We start from the raw sequence: 22,000 nt of genomic DNA on the forward strand, positions 1-22,000 counted from the left end.
GTCCCAGTCGGCTCTGTTTGTGCCAATTGGAGTGGAGCTATAAGTAGGGGTTCGGCGCATTCCCGATCGGAGAAGCGGGTCGGAGTCAGAAGTGGTGTTTTGGCCAGGCCTTCTGGTCAGAGAGACCATCCGGAGGCGAGCTGGAGTCGGAAGCGAGCTGTTGTTCTTCTTCCAGTCGAGAGAGACGGGCCGGAGTCGGAAGCGGGCGTCGTTCCTCCTCGGCCAGGTCTTCTGGTTGGAGATTTGGATCGCCCTTCTGGCCTATCGTTTAGGTTTTTTGGGACCAGCCTAGGAGTTGCGTGTCAGTTCGTAATTTTGCCTGCTGGGCTAAGCCATTTTTTGTTAAGCCGGTCCTATGAGGGACCCTAGGTTTATGAACCTGACACATCATGTCATTGCATCATATTGTATTGCACAACATTCGTGGATGTCGCCGCTTGCTGGCCACGACCGTACCAGTATAGCATCATATGTTGCCCGAGGAGGGGTACTATGCAGCTTCATACCTTGTTGGGTACGAAGGCAGTGGACATGCATATGCATTGCATCTGCACTCTAAGGATTACTTGCAGTTGAAGTTGTGGATATGATGAGTTTTTTTTCATTTCAAGAGGTGGTTAATTTATTGACTATCATGATGTTGTCTACTTCTTTATGCTGATGTCGTTAGATAAATAATTTGGCAATGAATTATTAATTTTTATACTATCATATCTTCCACATTTAAATCGATGCTTAATTAACTCGTAGTTTGAATGGCATAATCAGGCAGTTTGCTTGCTGAGATTTATTCTCACCCCTTTATCTTTTCAGGTGCTTGTTGATTGGATGCATGCTTGAATGGATGGGATTAGTGGCATAGCTTCACTATTTCACCCACATTTAGATAAAATAATGTCACTCTTGGCTTGCTGTAATAAACTTAGTTAACTTCATGGTGATCCTTCATGGTTTAATAAAAATGTTTAAGTTGAAGCTTTACTTAATTATAGTTTTGTTCTTGTTGTCGCTTTCCCGCTTTACTTTGATGTTGGTTTTTTGTTGCTGAGTTTTATACTCAGGCATGAGGGAAGGGACAGTTAGTGACATCTTGGGCTTTTGTGGCACCTGGGGTGTTACAGTTGGTACCAAAGCAGGTTTTAGATTCTCGAAAACAATAAGGAATTAATTTGACACACTTGCACATATAGGTTGGGTTTGAATTTGCTTATCTTTGCTTATATTTTGTTGTTACTTGTTTATAATTGTTTTTAGGCTATAAATTGCTTAAATTTGATGTGCTTGTCTGTTTGTGTTTATCATGGTTGTAGCTATGCCTGTTTCTACGTGTAGTCGTGGTTGTGGGTGGACGAGGGGGAGAATGCTCCTCCTGTTCCTCAGTTGGGTCCTCAAGCTAATGGTAGCTAGGCACAATTGCTAGCCATGATGCAAGCAATGCAGGATGAGTTGAGAAATTTGAGGCAGGGTGCACCAACCACTGGTCCTGTTCCTGCTACTAGTGCACCTCCTACTGGTGGTGGAGTTCCAACCACTCCTCATGGTGCTCCAGTGTTGCCTCTACCTACAAGTGAGATATCTTTGATGAAGTGGATGGGTATGAAGCTTGACACTTATGATGGTAGTGGTACTCCTGTCCATGCAGCGGATTGGTTGACTTATGTTGAAGACAAGATGGAGGTATTTGAGGTGGTTTACCAGGACCGTGTTCACTTTAGTACACAGCTACTGAAAGGTGAGGCTCAAATTTGGTGGAAAGGCATACAAGCGGCACACCCAGCTTCTTATGGACCATTGTCTTGGCATGATTTTGTAAGGCGGTATGAGAGGAGGTTCTACCCAGTGACTTTTCTTGATAAGATGAAGATAGACCTGCATAACTATGTGCAAGATAAGAAGACTGTAGCAGAGTATGAAGTGGGTTTCAATCAGATAGTGCGCTTTGTTCCACATGTGGCTTATAATGATGCAGAGAAGTCAAGACAATTCTGTCAGGGTCTCAAACCTTCCATCAGGCACATGTTGGGAGCTTTTTCCATAGTTGACTTTCGTACTACAGTGGAGCAAGCTTTGGGAGTTGAGATGCAATAGACATACACTAATGAGATTCGCAAGTTATCTACCAGAGATCATGTAGAGAGCAAGGCCCAATCTAATGGTCCAATCCATAAGAAGGAAAAGTATCATCACCACCATCCATATCATGGGAGTTCAAAGCAGTCTCGTACTACAGGAGAGAGTACTCCCCAGTACCGCGCCATTCCTAAGCCTGGCATGGGGATGGTATGTTTCCGTTGTGGTGATCCGCACCATCGTAGGGATTACACTTGGTCTCGGGAATGCTCTATGTGTGGTCAAAATCATAAGGATGTAAGTTTGTCGGAAAAATCCTAATGGTAAGGTCACTTGGGAGGTGATTCACACTTCATCTTCTAGTGGTAGATGCATATGTTGGCGGCAGCACCAACCACTCCATACCTACCTGCACCTCATGTGCAACAGTACTTAGTGGCACCCCTGGTGGCGTCCCCAAACATTCCTATACCTCAGTCTGGGGCTTATTGGCTGCCACAAACCGCTAATCCTTCAGCATCTATGATCCCATTCTATTCTACACCAACTGGTTTTGCCGCTGGAGCCTCCACGTTGTCAAGTATTCTAGGAGCACATGCAGTGCCTTCGGTTGATGGCAGAAACAATGGAGATGTGATCACAGGTAACATATCGATTGATCCTTTCCTACAGTAGTCCTTTGTTACGTATAGCCATCGTTGCGACTTGAGTTCTCCTTTTATTTGGATAGCTCGTTCTTTTTAATGGAATGAGAGAATTCTGGGACGAATTCCCTAAAGGAGGGGAAAATGTAACACTCGAGAATATGTGACATAAATATGGATTAAGTAATATATTTAGCGAAGGTTGACTGGATTTAAAGAGAGGCCATAATTTTGACTTTTTGGTTTGTTTCTCGGATGGATAAAATAAGACTACCAATGTGTAGAGCTCCACGAAACATTTTTGTTTGACTACTCATATGTATTATTTGGAGAGTGTATGACCAAGTTTTGGATGTTGGAATAGTGGGGAATAAAAAAAGTAAAAAAAACAAACGCACCTGGCTGTAGGACTTCTACACGTGACCAAGTCTTTTTTACTTTTTTCTATATTGTGTCCCTTCGGTTCTGGCTAAGATCGATACATCTTCACCGTGTGGCTTTTCCTTTTCTTCTCCCTACCAACTGAGGCTCCCAACCCTAGCCGCCACTTGCATCTATCTATATGTCCAAGTACTGAGAAAGGAAGAAGAGAAAGGAGGAGACGAAGAGATGATTTAAGGTCTTGCCATTGTTGTCGCATCGCTATCAACATCGTTTCCATTCTTCCTAAACCGGTTAGGGATCTTTCCATCTCTTCGTTTTGGTCTCAATCTCTTGTTTCCCCTCACTGTCCTTGATGGCCATACCACGTTTGGCGTAGATTGGAATGGCAAGAGAGTCATAGCGGTGGGGATTGCCGCAAGGTGGAGAAGAGGAAGGAAGAAAGAGGCGAATCGCTGGGGGATTGTCACCGTGTTCATTGTCGGTTGACCTAGGTAAGATGCTAAACTTAATCCACAAATTTTGGTCAAGATTGTGGATTAAATCGCTTGTCTAGAGGGTGTTTATTGAGAGTAAATCTCGATCAATCGCGTCCATGTTCTGAAAACTGTCAGGTTGTGCAGTCTGTGTTCATCGAATTTTTAGGGCATCTTAGTGGCCTCAATAATTTTTGCCACTGTTGACAAAGTTGTAGATGACTCCAATATATTTCTTTTGACTCCAACTGTCAGCCTCATAGCCCTTGTATCCTCGGAGATATGGTCGTTCTTTTATGTCTATTTTTCGGTGATGAGAATATGTACAATTTTATATGTAATATGTTTTGACCATATAAATGAACGATTTTGAAGATACGGTCTTAACAAAAGTTGTAGAGGTTGTCCTAAGCTTTCTATATTGGTAAAGATCATCATTTTTGGATAAGCATAACTCCAGTTATGAATTTTAGAAGTTTGTGGTCCAGTTTGAGTCGTCAGAAAAGTTCAGTTAGATTCAGTGGTTGTTTAAGCCATCTTGGAGATCTCTTATTGAAAGGATCTAGCAAGTGGAGTAGAGGGGGTGAATAGGCCTTCTTCTGAAATTTAATTAACTTCACAAAATAGTCAAAACACAAACCTACGGGCCTGAGCATGGAGGTTCTGGGACGCGGAGGTTCCAAAGCTAAGCGTGGAACCTCTGGGATCAGAGTATGAAATCGATCTACTGCAGAATTTAGCGAATGAAAAATAGATCAAGTGTGGTACCAGTCTTCCTAGGGAGTTTGTTGAGCTATCCAATCGGTTGATTGCACCTAGAAGATTAGGAACTCATAGATCAGACACAAACCCTAAAAATCAATTCAAATCATAAGTAATAGCAACAACAATCACAAACACAAGAGACACAAGGATTTATCCTGTGGTTCAACTCGCCACAAAGGCTTGTCTATGTCCACGTTGTTGAGGTTAGCCACAAAGGCTATGGAGTCTCTTTCAACTCGTTCCTCTTCTCCAACCAATCACCAAGGCAATTGATTAAAGGGTTCCACTAAGTCACAAAGGGTAATACAAACGTCCCGGTGCTCAGCCACAAAGGATTGGAAACTCCCAGGCGACTGCTAGCCATCTAGGAGCCAAGCTCCAAGAGTAACGAACACACCAAGCGCCTAGGGCTTTACCAAGTGCACAAGAACGGAGAAGAAGGATCTTCTTGAGCTTTCTCACACTCTCTAGAGCCAAATCTCTTAAGGAATCACGGAGATCTTGAGCAAGGGAGTAGGGAGACAATGAGCTTGAGAGAGAGAGAGAGCGCCTTATGGAGTTTGTAGATATGACGAGGATGCTTAGGATCTTCAAATCCTGATGGTTCCTCCACATAGACTAGCTCGGAGAGTGAACCATTGAGAAAAGCACTCTTCACATCCATTTGATATAGCTTGAAATCATGATAGACAGCAAAGGCTAGAAGCATTCGAATGGCTTCAAGCCTTGCCACCGGTGCAAATGTCTCTTGAAAGCCTAGCCCTTCAACTTGAGTGAAACCTTGAGCAACCAATCTTGCTTTGTTCCTTGTCACCACACCATGTTCATCTTGCTTGTTTCAAAAGACCCACTTGGTGCCAATAACATTTGTCTTGGGTCTTTCCACCAATTCCCACACTTGATTTCTTTCAAAGTTGTTCAACTCCTCTTGCATAGCCATCACCCAATCTGGATCCTTAAGAGCTTCATCTACCTTAAGTGGCTCCAAGGAGGAAACAAACGAGTAAAATTTGCAAAAATTTGCTAGACGAGATCTAGTTGTTACCCCCTTTCTTATGCTCCCAAGAATGTTATCAATGGGATGATCCCGTTGTACACTTTGATGTATTCTTCGATGACATGGCCTATCTGAAGGTTGGTGTAGGGGTTGGTTGTCATCACCATCATCAGCTTGAGGCTCATTGTCATGAATTGATTCATCCTCTTGTTGATGGTTGCCCCAAACCTCGGAGCCTCCGTGCTCAGGCGTAGAACCTCTAGGCCCAGAGCCTCCACATCCAAGCGTGTAGCCTCTACATCCTACATGTTCATAGGACCTGGGATAGCAGTTAGGCCCTTGGAGTGGTGTTGAAGCTTGGAGTGGAGGATCTTCTTCTTTAGTAGCTTCAACTAGTCTCACATCACATGTGGCCAATTGCTTGTTTGCTTCACAAGGCGGCGCTTCTTTTCCTACAACATCTAGATCAACTTGCTCCACTTGAGAACCATTAGATTCATCAAACACCACATCTACCATGATTTTACTTCTTCCGGTAGAAAGATTGAAAACCCGATAGGTGTGCTCATTTGGACCATAACCAAGAAGAAAGCCTTCATCAATTTTAGGTGCAAATTTAGAGCTTCGGGGTTTCTTGTTAAGAATGAAACATTTGCACCAAAATACTCTAAAGTATGACACCTTGGGTTTGTTACCAATTAGGAGCTCATATGAAGTCCTCTTGTAGTACTTGTGAAGATATAGGTGTTTAATAGCATGACAAGCGGTGTTGATTGCTTCGGCCCAATAATTGTTCGGAGTCTTGTACTCATCAAGCATTGTTCTTGCCATGACAATGAGAGTGCGGTTCTTCCTCTCAACCACCCCATTTTGTTGAGGGTTATATGGAGCCTAGAATTCATGCTTGATGCCCTCCTCATCAAGAAACTCTTCAACGTTGGTGTTGCGGAATTCGGTGCCATTGTCACTTTGCACCTTCTTGATAGGTAGCCCGAACTCTCTTTGTGCTCTTCTAATGAAGGTCTTCACCTTCCCTTGCACTTCACCCTTATCATACATGAAGAACACCAATGTGAAGCAAGAATAATCATCAATAATAACAAGACCATATTTGTTACTGCCAATGCTAATGTAGGCAACCGGCCCAAAGAGATCCATGTGGATGAGCTCCAATGGACTTGAGGTAGTGACGATGCTCTTTGGTGGGTGTGGTACCCCTACTTACTTTTTGGCTTGGCATCCTTTACATATCATATCTTTCTCATATTGAACATTTGTTAGTCCAAGGATGTGTTCCTCCTTTAGAAGTTTGGTCAAGTTCCTCATCTCAACATGAGCTAGTCGGTGATGCCATAACCAAGCCATGCTAGATTTTGCCACTAAACAAGTCTCAAGCATTGCTTTACTTTTGTTGAAATCAACTAGGTAAAGCTTGTCCTTCAAGCGACCCATAAAAGCAATAGAGGAATCCTCCCTTCTAGTGGTGGTCACACCCTTATCCGTAAAGTGACAATCATAGCCTATCTCACATAATTGTGATATGGACAATAGATTGTAACTTAGCGAATCAACATGTAAAACATTTGAAATTGAATGATCTGGAGTTATAGAGATTTTACCGACACCAAGCACTTCTCCTTTTGAATTATCTCCAAATACTATATTTTCACTTGGACCTTCCATTTGGGTATAAGATGAGAACATACTCTTCTCACTGGTCATATGATTTGTACATCCACTATCAAGCACCCAACTTGATCCACCAGAGGAGTATGCCTGCAAAACAAGTTTAGTTCCTTCTTTTAGGTCCCCAATTAGAATTGGGGCCTTGATTGTTAGCCACTAGAATCTTAGGAACCCATAGAGATCTTTTCACGTATATTTTGGCCTCATTTCCAACATACATGGCTACAACTTTACCAAGGTTGTTGCATCACAACACATAGCTAGAGGACATGCTCTCATGGGATGCATGGGTCTTGGGCTTGTAAGCATACTTATTCCTCTTTGGTATGATTGGGTTCTCCTTGACCTGCAGATGAGTGTTAGATGCTTTAGGAGCTTGTTGTCTTGGTCAAGGTGGTGCCTAGGTTCTATTGGAGCCACTGTTTTGGTAGACCCTGAAACCTCCACATTTTGGCACAAAGCCTCTAGGGCATGGAACCTCCACGTTTCTGCGTGGAGCCTCTGCATTCCGCATAGGCTGCACCTCACTAATGGTCTCCTTCTTCTCGAACCTAATGCAAGACACTCCATTCACCATCTTTCTTTCACTGGTCTTGCCACACTTCTTGTGGCCGAGACCATGTTTGATAAAAGGATGTCTTCCTTGAATGAACTTGGGCTTCTTGCTTACATCATCCATGCACCCACTAGCTATGATATTGTTGAGTCTTGCAATTTCCTTCTTCATAGCTTCCATATTAGCAAGGTTAGTAGCACAAGCTTCTAAATCAACATTGTAGCATCTATCACAACCCTTGCTAGTAGATGCATTAGAGATCTCACTTGCCTTCATAGGATGTGAGGTTTTATCCCTAAGGATGCTAAATTTCTCTTTAATCTCCTCATTTCTTGCCTTGAGGGCATTGTTCTTTTCTAGAAGAGTATTTAGATCATCCTTTAGGGTAGCTATGACACTTTCCGCTTGGTCAACTTCCAAACGTAAAGTTTCAACCTCACTTCTTTCCGATGCAAGAGCTTTCTTGCAAGTAATGTAGAGTTTCTCTTGTTTGGCAAGAGTAGCTTGAGTTCTCTCTAATTCATCTAGCGCCTTGGCTATGAAGTTCTTAGATTTTTTATCCATTTTACTTACCAAGTTGTTTACTTCATCATCACTCAATTCATCACTAGAGTCTATGTTGGATTCATCACTAGGTGGAGGAGAGGGTTTAAGCTTGGATTTAGGTTGTACCTTTTCTCGTTTGCCCATGAGACAAAAGAGTGTAGATCTCTCCTCATCATCGGTCAAGTTGGTGAAGAGCTTGGGTGAAGTAGAATGCTTCTTGATAGCAATGGTTGCAACTTTCCTTGTTTCTTCTTCACTTGAGCTATCATCATTTGAATCCCATTCATGACCAATATGAGCTTGACCCGAGTAGTTCTTCTTCTTGTGTTGGGTCTTGTCATCTTCCTTCTAGTGCTTCTTCTTCTTGTCTTTTTGGTCTTCTTTGTTCTCATAAGGACAATCGACAATGAAATGCTATGTGCTTCCATAATTATAGCATTTTCTCTTTTGCTTGTTGGGAAATCTCCTCTTCACAAACTTGTACCCTTCTCTTTTCAACCCCTTCTTGTATTTTCTCATGAACAAAGCAACTAGCTCAAAAGTACCATTTTTGAAAAACATTATTATACACTAATTATTGGAAAATTAAAATTGATAGCCCCGGCCCTGTAAATTGAAAATCATAGTAAAAAACAATTATTGCACAATAATGAAGAACAACTATTCTACTCTACTTCTAAGAACTAATTATAGCATCACATACTAATAATGATGATCTTGACCACCATGGAATAATTAGCTAGGAATTTAAATGTGTTCATAGACACCAACCTTTTGGATGATGGATTCACCACAATTTGAGCCTTCTACAAATGTCCAATTGGAAAAGTGTTCTCTAGAATAGAGAAAGAACTAGAATGAGAATTAAGCAATGTAGCCATCAAAACAAAGCTAATGAAGCAACAAAATCAAAGAAGTGGATGTTTGTTACTAACCTTAAATCAAAAAGATCAAGCCATTCTTCAAAATCCAAGTGCTAGCTTCATGGTGAAGAGCAACCGCAACAATGGAGGGAAGGGCCCAAACACGTGCCTCTATTCTCGAGATGGAAGAGATGAGGAAGGAGAGGACGGCTACAGCCCTTTTGTGATGTAGGCTTATCACCATCGGTTCTTGGCTAGAACCGATAGTGATAGAGCCCAATCACTATCGGCTCTTGGCTAAAATCGGCAGTGATAAGTGGCAGCCAACTTACTTCCGGTGCAAGCTACAAACCAGCAGTGATGTGGTCCTTCACTGCCAGTTTTAGCCCAACCCCAATCATTTTTTCATTTTCAAGCTCATAACCGGTAGTGAAGGTACATCACTGTCGGTTCTCACAAATCCGACAGTGATGAGGCTGGCAGTGATGTCCAAATATATAGTGGTGTCTCCATGCCTTCCTCTCTGCGTTGACTACTCTGTTGCATGCTGCTTTTGCATGTATGATATACGTTTACATGCCTTATCTACATATACTTAATCATGCATCAGCTTTTTCTTTATTCAAAATTCTACTCCATCTCTTCTAGATCAATGCGAGTTATCTTCTTTATCCATTCATCATATGTTTCTCAGAGCTCATCGATAGCCATGTTCTTTCAGTGTATAATAAATTCTAGACTGAGTATGTATAGCTCCAAAGTTAATATTCTTTTGGTATTTATTTAAATTTATATTGTTGCAAAGGATTAGAAATTATTATTAATATAATATTTCTATGCCATTCTAACAATATGAAAATAAATGATCAAATAAAATATTAATTTGAATGGTGTACATATATTAGTATCTTTTATATGAAAATCTCCTTCCAATCGTTCAAACTTCATACCTTGAGCATTTGTATTAATTAAACCGTAGCTCTGATTAGCATGATTATTGTGCCAGTGTGTCTGTAGCAATGTGTAGAATATATTTAAAACCTTTTTACTCGCTGTTTCATATGTTTGGTGTATTGTTCTAATTTAGTTCTATTGCTTGCTTTGTGTATGATTGCATGAATGTTTGTGTGGTGTTCATTGATTATGTCCAGTTAGTGAGCTTTGTGTTGGTGATCTAAAAGAAGTTGGTGATTAAGAAGAAAGAAGTTCTTTGAAGGCTAGGACCAGTTGAGGATCTAGATTTTTAAGGCAAGTATAGCATGGGATCATCCTTGTTGTCCTATTCACTATTAATCATCTTAACCATATGCATGTGTCACTACTACAGGAATGAATTTGCGCAGCGTGGCCAAAACACGCTCCGTGGCGGGCACCTTTTTTGCCCGCCACGGTTAACCGGTGGCCGGCCAGCGAGGCCGACCACCGGGGCGCCCGCTGCGGGAAATTAGTTTCCCGCGGCGGGCAACCTTACCTGCCCGCCGTAGGAAATCGTTATTTGCCGCGGCGGGCGGTATGAATAGCCCGCCGTAGTTAATACGGTTTACCATAGCGGGCTCTTTAAACTGCCCGCCGCGGTAAAGACTTGATTTACCGAGGCGGGCGTTTTATGTTGCCCGCCGCGGTAAAGCCTGTACATATACAAACCTTAGACCCTCCTTCTTCTCCACGGGTCTTCTTCTCTCAAAACTCATGGGGGGAGGCTTTGCCCTAAAATTTGAGGAAACTTTTGATTTGAGTTGAAGGGCTTGGATTTGAGGGAGGAGGACATCATAAGAGGTTCATAAAGGCTCTCCCTCTCTCCTTCCATCCTCTCTCTTTATTTCCATCACCTAGAGTTCTCTTTAGATCTAGATCTAGATCTAGATCAATTTTAATGGAAAAAATGATGTCATGTATTTCTTTAACTTTAGATTCATCATAGATGCATGCTTCATCTTTCACATCATCATTTCCTCTCTTTTTCATGATTTTGGACGTAAAAATCATCAATTTCTCCTAATTCTTCTTTATTTAATGTTGATTGTGATGGATAATGTTCGCAGATACGATGGATAGATCGGAATGGATGTACCGGATCGATAGAGTGAATGATCCGCGGTACCTCTTTGAATTAAGGAAGTTTATTGCGGCTGGTAAAGCTCACCGTGAGAGACTGAAGCAGATGACAACCATATGTCCATGTTCTCGTTGCAAGAACCTGAAAGCCCACCGAGACAGCAAGGTGCAAACTCATTTGATCATGTATGGTTTCATCGAGGGCTACATAGTCTGGACATTTCACGGCGAAAGAGTTGGTGCGAGTGGCGCTGCATCTGGAGTTACCTCTTCGACGCCGACAACGACAGCACCACCGGTGAATAAAGATCCTTCCGCAGCAGCTGCGCCAGCCGACAGTGACAACAGTTGTCGTGATTACATCATGGTGGATGATGTAATGCAAGACATGGCCGACGAAGCCGGCGATGGTGTTGATGGTCAGGATACTATGAGCCAACCCGAGGATGTGCAGCTTGTTGAAGATCTAGTCAAACACTTCGATGAAGATGACGTTGTGTTGGGTTGCCCAAAGTGGTTGGAGAATTTCAGAGAGTTGAAACAGGCGGCGGTTGATCCTCTCTATAAGGACGGCGGTGATTGTCCAAAGGACTGCACGGCGCTCCGTTTTAACCTCCATATGTTGATGTTGAAGGCTCATCATGGTTGGTCTGACACTAGCTTCAATGAGTTGTTAAGCTACCTTGCCACCACGTACCCAATGGCTAACAAGGTGCCCACCAATACTTATCGGGCCAAGAAGCTGATCCAGCCAGTGGCGATGAAGCTTAGAAAGTTTGATGCATGCCCTAACCATTGCATCCTGTATCGGGGCAATGAGTATGAGAATTTGACGAGTTGTCCGCACTGCGGCTTTAGTCGGTACAAGAAAAATGTTGGTTGTTGCGTGGATGCAGAAGATGAGGGAGGCTTGCGGGGTGGTCGGAAGAAGAACAAGAAGGGGGCAAAGAAGAGCAGTGTGGCCAAACAGATCTCGGCTCAGCAGGACGATGAAGAAGAGGGTTACACGCACAGGAAAAGTCCAGCACTGTCGGTGTGGTACCTGCCCATGACCGATCGCCTGCATGCAATATTCGGGAACCCAGACGATGCCAAGCTCATGTCCTGGCATGCATCTACTGACCGCCTGAACGACGATGGCAAGCTACGGCACCCATCCGATGGCAAGCAGTGGAAGGATTTCGACGAGGCCTACCCGGAGTTTGGCAAGGAGCCCAGGCATGTTAGGTTCGCACTAAGTACCGACGGGATGAACCCATTTGGTGAGCTTAGCAGCTCGCACAGCACTTGGCCCGTCGTGCTCACCATGTACAACATACCTCCCCATCTATGTCAGAAGCGTAGATACCTTATGCTGACCATGCTTATCTCCGGACCGAAGCAGCCCGGCAACGATATAGATGTGTTCTTGGAGCCGTTCATGGAGGAAATGAAGATACTATTTGATGTTGGGGTCCAGATGGTGGATGCATCCCGCAAGGAGAAGTTCACACTAAAAGCAATCATCTTTGTCACCATCACCGATTACCTCGGTCTCTTCTCACTGTCGGGGCAGATCAAAGGGAAGACCGGCTGCATAATTTGCATCGACGGGACCTGCTACACTTACCTTAAGGGATCCAATAAGATGGTGTACATGAGGCACAGACGGTTCCTCGCAAAAAATCACAGGTATAGAAGAAGTATTATGAACAAATACTTTGACAATCAGGACAAGCCGCAGCGTGATCAACCGACATAGACTAGTTGGGGGACAAAGGTATATGAGATGGTCAAGGACATGGATCAGGTGGTGTTTGGAAAGAAGAAGAAGCCGCCTGAAGAGGGGAGCAAGCAGACAAGGAAGCGAAAGTGGGACCAGACGGAGGAAGTCCCCTCCGCTGTTCCTTTCAAGAAGATGTCAATTTTCTTCAAGTACCTGTCGTATTGGAAAACACTTAATACACCGCATGCCATCGACTGCATGCACTTTGAGAAAAATGTCTTCGAAAGCACGATTGGTGTCCTGCTGGACATCAAGGGCAAGACAAAGGATGGTATTAAGTCACGGACGGATCTTGTCAATCTGGGCATCAGGCCGGACCTTCACCCGGGACCGCCTCAGAATGGTAAAGTCGATATCCCAGGTGCGGCCTGCAACCTAACGCAAGACGAGAGGACGACTTTTCTTAAGTTGCTTAGGGGTATCAAGGTGCCGACTGGTTTCTCTTCCAACATCAAGAGCCTGGTCTCCATGAAAGACCTCATAATGACCGGCTACAACTCACACGACTGCCACATCATGCTGATGGTGTTCCTACCAATTGTGATTAGGGCTATCCGTCCAGAGTACGTGAAGATGGTCATCACACGGATGTCATACTTCTTTAATCGCATCACTTAGAAGGTCATTGATAAGGCTGAGCTGCCTACCCTGAAGGAGTTCATCGTGGAGACCCTTTGCCAGCTCGAGATGTGCTTTCCACCATCTTACTTTGATATTATGCCACACCTAATGATGCATATGGTCGATCAGATCCATCAACTAGGCCCCGTGTACCTACACCAGATGTGGACGTATGAGCGGTTCATGTCCACCCTCAACAGATACGTCCATAACCACGCTTACCCGGAGGGCTCTATGATCGAGGCATACACAACAGAGGAGGCCGTGAACTGGTGTATGAGGTACATAAGAGATGGGAGGGTGATTGGGTTGCCTGTCCATCACCACGAAGGCAAAACCTCAGGAATGGGGTGCATAGGCCAAAAAGTGCGCACCGATGTGCCAAACCGAATGGTGCAAGAAGCTCATTATAGCATCCTTCATCAGTTAGTGAGCATGGAGAAATATATTGAAAAGAACCTAGAAGAGATCCGCGCCGCTAATGATGGACAACGCACGGAGGCATGGGTCTAGAACCATCACAAGAGCAATTTCGTAGAGTGGCTCAAAGAGCAACACATACCCCTTGAAGGATGCCCTGATGAAGATACAGAGACCGTTAAGAGGCTTGTGTTAGGCCCATCTAGCCAAATCACCACGTGGCAAGGGTATGACGTCCAGGGCTATAGGTTCCACACGAAAGACAAGGACAAGAAGAGCTCGACACAGAACTGCAGTGTTCGATACGAGGGCGAAGAAGAGTACACGGGCCAGAGGAGGCAATACTATGGGCAAGTTGAAGAAATATGGGAACTTGACTACGGCCAGAACCTACGCATAACCATCTTCTATTGCCAGTGGGTCAAACCAAATGCGGTTGCAGTGGACAGTTATGGGCTAACCACCATGGACCTCAAAAGTATCGGCTACAAAGATGACCCATGGGTACTAGCAACCAATGTCGCACAAGTGGCCTACTATATATATGCAGAGGACCCAAAAAGGCATGTGGTTGTGTCCGGAAAGCAGCGGATTGTGGGAGCTGATGGGGTGCAGAGTCCCGAACAATACAACAACTACGCAGAGCTCGAGCTTTTTACCGATCACCCAAAGAAGATCAAGGCCATCGAGGACCGATTCAACAAGTCCAGGATGATGCCGTGGGCCCGCCCCGATGGTGAGAAGAGGACGGTGAAAGCACCTGCACCAAAATGATTTATGTATCCCAGAGACATATATATATATATATATGTAATAATGTAGTGGACTCTATACGTATCCCAGAGACATATATATAATAATGTATCCTAGAGACTCTATATGTAACAATCCCAGATACTCTATATGCATACTCTATAAAAGAGGATAAGATTCTTAAGTGTGCTACAAAAGTCAAGTAATAAAAAGCCAAGGGTTCTTTTTATCACTCAGCGCTTCTAGATAGGTGGTTGTTGAGTGTTGGTGCGAATGTCCCTATTACTTGTTAGGGATGCAAATATATCGGATATGGTGGGATATCATTGATATTATATTTATTTTTATATTTGTATTCGATTTTGAATTCTAATGCATTATGTTAGTATAGACTAATGAATATAGCTAATGAATTAGCTAATGAATTATGTTAGTATAGACTAGTTTCATCTTCATGAGACTTAAAATAGCTAATGAATTCTGAACTGATGATCTTTACCGCGGCGGGCATATAATAGAGCCCGCCGCGGTTAATAGATTAACCGCGGTGGGCAACGTAACTGCCCGCCGCGGTAAACATTTCCCGCGGCGGGCTGTTACGTTGCCCGCCGTGGTTAATCGCAACCTATATAAGCCATCCCCACCCTCAACATTCTAAGTCTTTCGCGCGGTTCAGTTTTACCCCAAAGGGCTGCCAAAATCTCACGCCGCCGCCGCCATCTCCACCGCCGATTGAGCTCCTCTGCGCACCGACCCCCGCCCCCGTTCTCCTCCCCGTGCCCAGTCCGTGCCCCCGTCCTCCTCTCCCTTGCCCGCGCCCCGCCCCCGTGCTCCTCCGGCACCCCGTCACCGGAACCCTAGCACCTGCTCTCGAGTCTCTTGACTCGGCTGCTGCCGACGCCGCCACCACGACTCCGCTCGCAGTGACTGGATCCTACCGCCGCCACCATCTCGAGTGCTCCCTTCTCGCCCACGGCCGTGCTCACATAGCCCGGCCGGCGTCACCACCGGAAAGGTGTAGGCAGAGCAGCAGCGGCGTGCTGCACCACCCCCGGGCCCCGGCTGTCTTGCGCCACCACCCACGGCTTGTAGGGCGTAGGCTGGTGGCCGGAGCTCCGTTCCTGCGGTCGGGCCTTCAAGGTTGCACTCCTATTCGTCTGCTCTGGTACAGCTACAACCTACAATTTGGTACATTTCTCTCCTATCTTACTCCTTAATTTCCAATTCCAACTGTTTGTAGTTGTACTAGATATAAATCGTATCAAGTAAAAATCAGTTTTGTTGCTTTGCCCCTCTAGAATCTTTTCAGTTGAATAATCACCTAAACTGGGCTTATTGAATTTGGATCTGTATGTCTAGGGTCAGTTTTGTTGCTTTTGGTCTCTTTGCTTTGCCCCCTCTAGATCAGTCGAATAATCACCTGAACTGCATGCTTTGATATGTGCTTTGATAGTTCCTTGGATATGTGCTTTGATAGTCGAAGATGTATGTTGTAGCTGTTACCTGAGAAAGTTTTCATTGTTGTCAATCTGCATGCTTAGGAGATACATGAAGGCTTATATGCAGTTGACGCTATAGCTTTTGCCTGTGAACACTACTAGTATACTGCCTACTACTACTCCCTCCTCCTCTACTCCTCTACTCCCTCCTCCTCTACCTAAGAAAGTTTTTGTTTAATGGGGCTGGTTCCTTTTTTGGCATATGCAATGATGAACTTTTTTGGCATTTGCCTCTCTTGCTTGTCATTGGCAGTTTGGCATTGCCAATTGCCATTATGCCCATTAATCCACTGCCTGCACTCTACTACCTACACTCTACTGTCTACTGCCTACACTCTATAGCTTGATGCAAATTTTTTGATTTGTGAAAGTTTTTTGAGATGGCTAGCTACTACTTATCCCCTTACTGGTACTCTACTACTTGATGCAAAATGGTACTTGTATTACCTATTTCTCTCTACCACTGTTGTCTTACTACTGCTGCTGCTACTCTGAATTCAACTGAACAAAGCAGTACTACACTTGGTGAATTTTGAACTGCTATACTACTGATCTATGATGCTTTTGGTGAACCGTAGCATTTGAATTCAATTCTTTTTGCTGCCTATGATGCCAAAGAAATTTATGACAAAATTCTGAGCATATGCCACTGCCTATGATGCACCTTGCCTTTAAACTAATTCTGAGCTAAATTTGTGAGAATTTTGAGATGAATTGGTCACTCTGCTGCAATTTTGCCAAATTTGATATAATTTGTGAGAATTTTGAGATGAATTGGTCACTCCCTCCTTTACTACTAGTATACTACTACTACTGCCTACCTCTACTTCCTCCTATACTACTACTAGTATACTACTACTACTGCCTACTACTTTCTAGTAGTATACTACTACTAGTATACTACTACTACCTCCTCCTCTACTCCTCTACTCCCTCCTATACTACTATTCTACTACTGCTGCTCCTGTTTTTGATTTGTGAAAGGTTTTTATTTAATGGGGCTGCTTCCTTTTTTGGCATATGCAATGATGAACTTTTAAACTTATTGCTGAGGCAGTGGCATATGCAATGATGTGAACCCTTTTATGCTGAGGCAGCGGCGATGATGATCGAGTGCCCCCGCTAAACTAGGATGGCTTGTATACCAGATACAAGCAACCAGTTTAAAAGCGATGTGATGACAATGGGGCAAATCTAAGCCAACTACTACTACTTTACTACTCTAGTACTACTCTACTTTACTACAATATAACTATGTCTATACAACTGAAATATGTATTCATTGTAGCTTTCCAATGGCGGAGGAACCGATAAGCGAATGGCGTGACCCTACCCCTAGTGCATCATCATCAACTAGCCTCGAGAGCCAAGTGTCCGTGACCTCGAGGCCAACAAAGAAACGTCGTACAGAGAACGATGATGATCTGACCTACCAACCGAGGGACGACGAAGTCGAAAGTGCGCGGTCTCCAAACCCTGAACAGATGCCGGTGGTGCCTCGAGAATTAAATTTCGAGGTGGAAGAAGTCAGTGACAAAGAACCCCCCGATCCATCTCCAACCACTTCAGGCAAGTCTAGTGGTCAGAGGACAAAGCTGAGAAGGGGGGAACACGGGAGGCACCGGAGGGAAATCCACGGCGAAGTCCATGTGATCCATGAGGTGGGACTAGAGGGAAACCCATTGTCGCCACCCACGGTCCTTGCCAAGTTTAGCAACCAGGTGGCATGTATAGTCAAGGACAAGGTGGAGATCACTTGGGCGGAGTGGAACAATGTCCCGGTCGACTACAAGACACATATCTGGGGTGAGGTGACAAGGAGCTTCCATTATCCCGAGGACGTCGATCTAGACAAGTGCAGGGAGTGGGTCATGCACGTGGCAGGAAGAGCCTTTAGAAACTTCAAGTCCATGCTGACCAGGTACTACCTGAAGCTAGGCAAGTCACCCTGTGTCAAATACACTATGGTGAAGGAACATCACTGGGAAGAGTTCTGCAAACAAAGAACAACAGAAGAAGCAAAGGCAAAGAGCGCCAAGTTCAGCGCACTCACGAAGAAGAACCTGCACCCCCACCACTTGGGCATGACTGGGTTTGCTGGTAAGAGGCCCCAGTGGCGGGAGGAAGAAAGGGCTAGAGCTACCGCCGGGCTTCCCGATCCGTACGACAGTGTAGACTTGAGGGCTAAGGACTTCATTTATGCCCACAAGCCGAAGAAGCTCAAGGAGGGCGCGAGCAAGTTCAATGAGCCGAAGTTCGAGGAGGTGGAGAGGGCTCTCATCCAGGCCGCTAAATCCAAGGACAGCTTCGAGGTTCGCAGGGGCCAGGACTTGCTGACCCTAGCGCTAGGAACCCCCGAGCACCGTGGCCGCGTCCATGGCATGTCGTCGAAGATGAGCTAGAACTCAGTGGAGTCATGGCAATCCGACGCTGCCACATACCAGTCAAGGCAGAGGTACAAGGAGGGCATCTTTCAGAAGGGCTATGATCAAGGCATGGCCGAAATGATCAGTCGGTCCATAAAAGAAGCCTTCACGAGCAATGACCCAGATATGGTGTCAATGAGGTCATAGATGCTTCACCAGGCTGGCGTGGCCGTGCCACAAGTTCCACAAGGGCAGACACAAGGGCAGCCACTGCCGATGATCGAGGATCGCCCAAGGCACCCCGTCGACGACATCCGGCAACCCATGCGCGTCAACCTCAACATCCCGTTTGGCAGGGCGAAAAAGTTGACTGTGGGTGCGGGTTACATGCACCCCAAAGAAGATATCAAAGATTTCAACCAAGACCAGATCCCTGCCAACTATGCTGCCGTGATACTTACATGGTATGCGACCCAATATGAAGAATTTGAAATGGAATATCCAACTGCACAAGGGGTAACAATCCTTGGAGCTGCCATTGGTTCTGAAGTCCTATGGAACAAGGATGACATAGAGATCATTCTCTTGACGCCGACTTCTACGCCGATGGCGACACCAGCATCACAACCATCCGTTGCCAGATCTTGTCCCCCCGATGATCCAGATCACGGCGACGGCGATGACGAAGGCAATGGCAGGGATGACAAGGGAAGGAAGTCACCCCGAGGCACAAGCCCTCACCCTCGTTCTCCTCCTCCAACAACAAGTCCACCTCCACCTCCCGATAGTCCATCTAAGGGCACAAGCAAAGGACCGGGAGGCACGAAGGAACCGGGGGCAAAGACACCGCCTGCTGCCATTGTGAGCACAAGCCACTGTCCTCCACCGCCGGTGAAGACTAAAGGCGACCAAGGGCATCTCACATACTCACTTGAGTTCGAAAGGTATGGTAGCGGCGAGCATAATTTGCTAATAACTTTTCTTTGCCATAATATGGTACTAACATTTCTATCCCAGGCCAAGATCACCTTTCCATCTATTTCCTGAATCGAATGACTGCCCCGGCCATTACGAGCATGGGAAGTTCATGATAACCAAGGCCCAGCTCATCGACGAGGAAAGGTGGGAGACAAGGAGGTTTCATCTCTGGTACATGGAAGCGGCAAAAGCTGGCCTACATGGTTTTCTAGTCAAGGTTGTGGCGGAGTACTTCCACTTGCCCGGCAACGATGTAGAACTCCCCGTGGACTTCCATGACATGTACAGACTACTACGGGAACAAGACCTTGACATCGCCCAAGTCACCTTGTTCTCTATGTAAGTGATGAATTGCGATTTTCACATATCACCTGCCTTTGAATCGGTCAAGACTACTTATATATGCCACGATGGCTTGTCCTTGCAGGTTGATGGCCTATATATCCAAGGAACTAAAACTTGATGTTATCTATCTATCTCCAATGCATATTGCTCAAAGAGTCATCATTGGTTACCACCTAGATGACAATCATCCAACCATGAAAGACTTGACCAAGCGACAGAGAGAGGCACACAGGAAGAAACTGATGGACAATGAGAAGTTGAACATTTCAAGGTACATACTAGGAGCAATGAAGAAGATCAGGAGAAATGGGTGTATCGTAGCTGCCTACCACTTTGGGTAAGTCGAAGACATGCCTGTAGAGATAAGTGGGTAGCTAGCTAGTATTATTATTTCTCATTGTAACCTGTATTTTGTTTCAATGGCGCAGCCAAGGCCTCGAGGGTCACTGGGTTGCATTTATCATCTACCCTCAGGATGGCAGGGCCTGCGTATTTGATTCGTTGAGAATGCCAAACTTAAAAGGGTACAAGGCCTTTGAAGATTGCCTCAGAGTGTAAGTGACTGAACTGTCTTCTCATATGCGTTCTAATGCCCTGCCTAATACTAGTACATTTCATATAGCGCTTATAAGGAGTACGTGAAGGATCCTGAATGCTATGATCGAAGAACAGAGAATTTTAAGGCTAAGCATAAGAACCGCATCAAAATCAGACGCAACTTTCCGGTAAGTATTTGAAAGGTTTAATTGTGTGTTCTGTTCATAAGCGTTCTAATGCCTATATTCTAATGCTTGTGTATCGATCATGTAGTGTGCCAAACAACCGGTAGGATCACAAACCTATGGCTTCTACGTCTGTGAGTACCTGAGGGAGTGCAAGCAGTACAGCAGCAGTTGGAGGGTGCTCAAGAATGGATTGAACTGGTGGAGAGACGTGCAGAGCACCTAACACTCCTTCAAGCAGACAAAGGCGGACATATGTAAGTTTGTCTTAGACAAATGCGTGCTTGAAGGGAGCACGTTCTTCAATGAGAACAGCCAGCTAGCGATTTTACCGAAGTACGAGAGGCTGAGGAAATGGCCCACGATGATGCGTCTGCAAGATTACTCCTTAGGGCATGTATAACGACTTTAATATGTAAATGTAATGAATTAACGATGACAAGAACGACTAAGTGAATGTATATATATGTATATTATTTCATGTGTAATGCCTGTATACATTTTAAGTTTAATCTGTGAAATCTGGATGCGATTTGAATTTAAATTTGAATTTGAATTTAATTATATGGCTGCTGTATTTTTTTTTAATTCAGGAAATAATTTACCGAGGCGGGCAAATAATAATGCCCGCCACGGCTAACGAACATAACCGCGGCGGGCGCTGTACCGTGTCCGCCGTGGTAAAATAATTTACCGCGGCGGGCGGTTCAACGTGACCGCCGTGGTAAAAGTATATTTACCGCGGCGGGCACGTTACACCGCCCGTCGTGGTAAATCGGTTAACCGCGGCGGGCAAAGCCGCCCGCCGCGGTTAAGCCACGATTTACCGTGGCCTCTAGGCCACGGCAGACGGCTTTGCCCGCTGCGGAAAATCAAAAACGCCCGCCTCCATTAAAGTTTGTGTAGTAGTGTGTCTACCTTGATACCCATAGGAATTTCCTAGTATTTGATATCTTGGTTCCTTGACACCTATGGGTAATTGTATTTAGGTAGTATTTTGCTAGTGCTCAAATTAAATAACCATGATCTTGTAACTTGACTAATGGTATATGCAATAACCGTTAAAAAATATGCTTTTAAGCAACATGGCTTAAGAGGGCTAGAGCATTAGGCTATTTTTATGGTACTCTAGTTTCTCTCCCTAAGTACTTATCTGTAAGTGGATTCCCCCGGGACTTACAGTACAACCATGAGTGCTATATGGCTCTTGCTTTAGTTAAGTATGAGGACCTTTTCTAGCTTGTAGTAGCTTACCGAAAGGCACAAGAGGGGCTTCGATCTATGTGTTCTTGGCCTGCCAAGAGGGTGCACTTTGGTTTCTTTGTATTTTTGTTAGTCACCCCTTGGAGGGGAGTTCATGCTTATTGATGGGGAAACCTAGCGGGCTACACTTGCTAGACGAACCTTTGAAAGACTTCATAGTGATCCCTGCCTGCTCACCTTGGAAGTGTTTTGGGAGTAATTAACCTAGGCATATGGGTATCACGGCTCA

The 22,000-nt window shown here is 44.8% G+C and overlaps 1 long non-coding RNA gene across 1 annotated transcript; it reads left to right on the forward strand.

Moving 5' to 3' along the window:
* Positions 1–2,507: 2,507 nt before the first annotated feature.
* On the forward strand, positions 2,508–3,831 carry LOC136452239 (uncharacterized). Its single transcript, XR_010758785.1, has 3 exons — positions 2,508–2,713; positions 3,242–3,388; positions 3,475–3,831. It is a non-coding gene; the product is annotated as an uncharacterized lncRNA (long non-coding RNA).
* Positions 3,832–22,000: the final 18,169 nt, after the last annotated feature.

This window comes from Miscanthus floridulus, chromosome 5 (genome assembly GCF_019320115.1).
Source record: "Miscanthus floridulus cultivar M001 chromosome 5, ASM1932011v1, whole genome shotgun sequence".
NCBI classification, from domain to species: Eukaryota; Viridiplantae; Streptophyta; class Magnoliopsida; order Poales; family Poaceae; genus Miscanthus; species Miscanthus floridulus.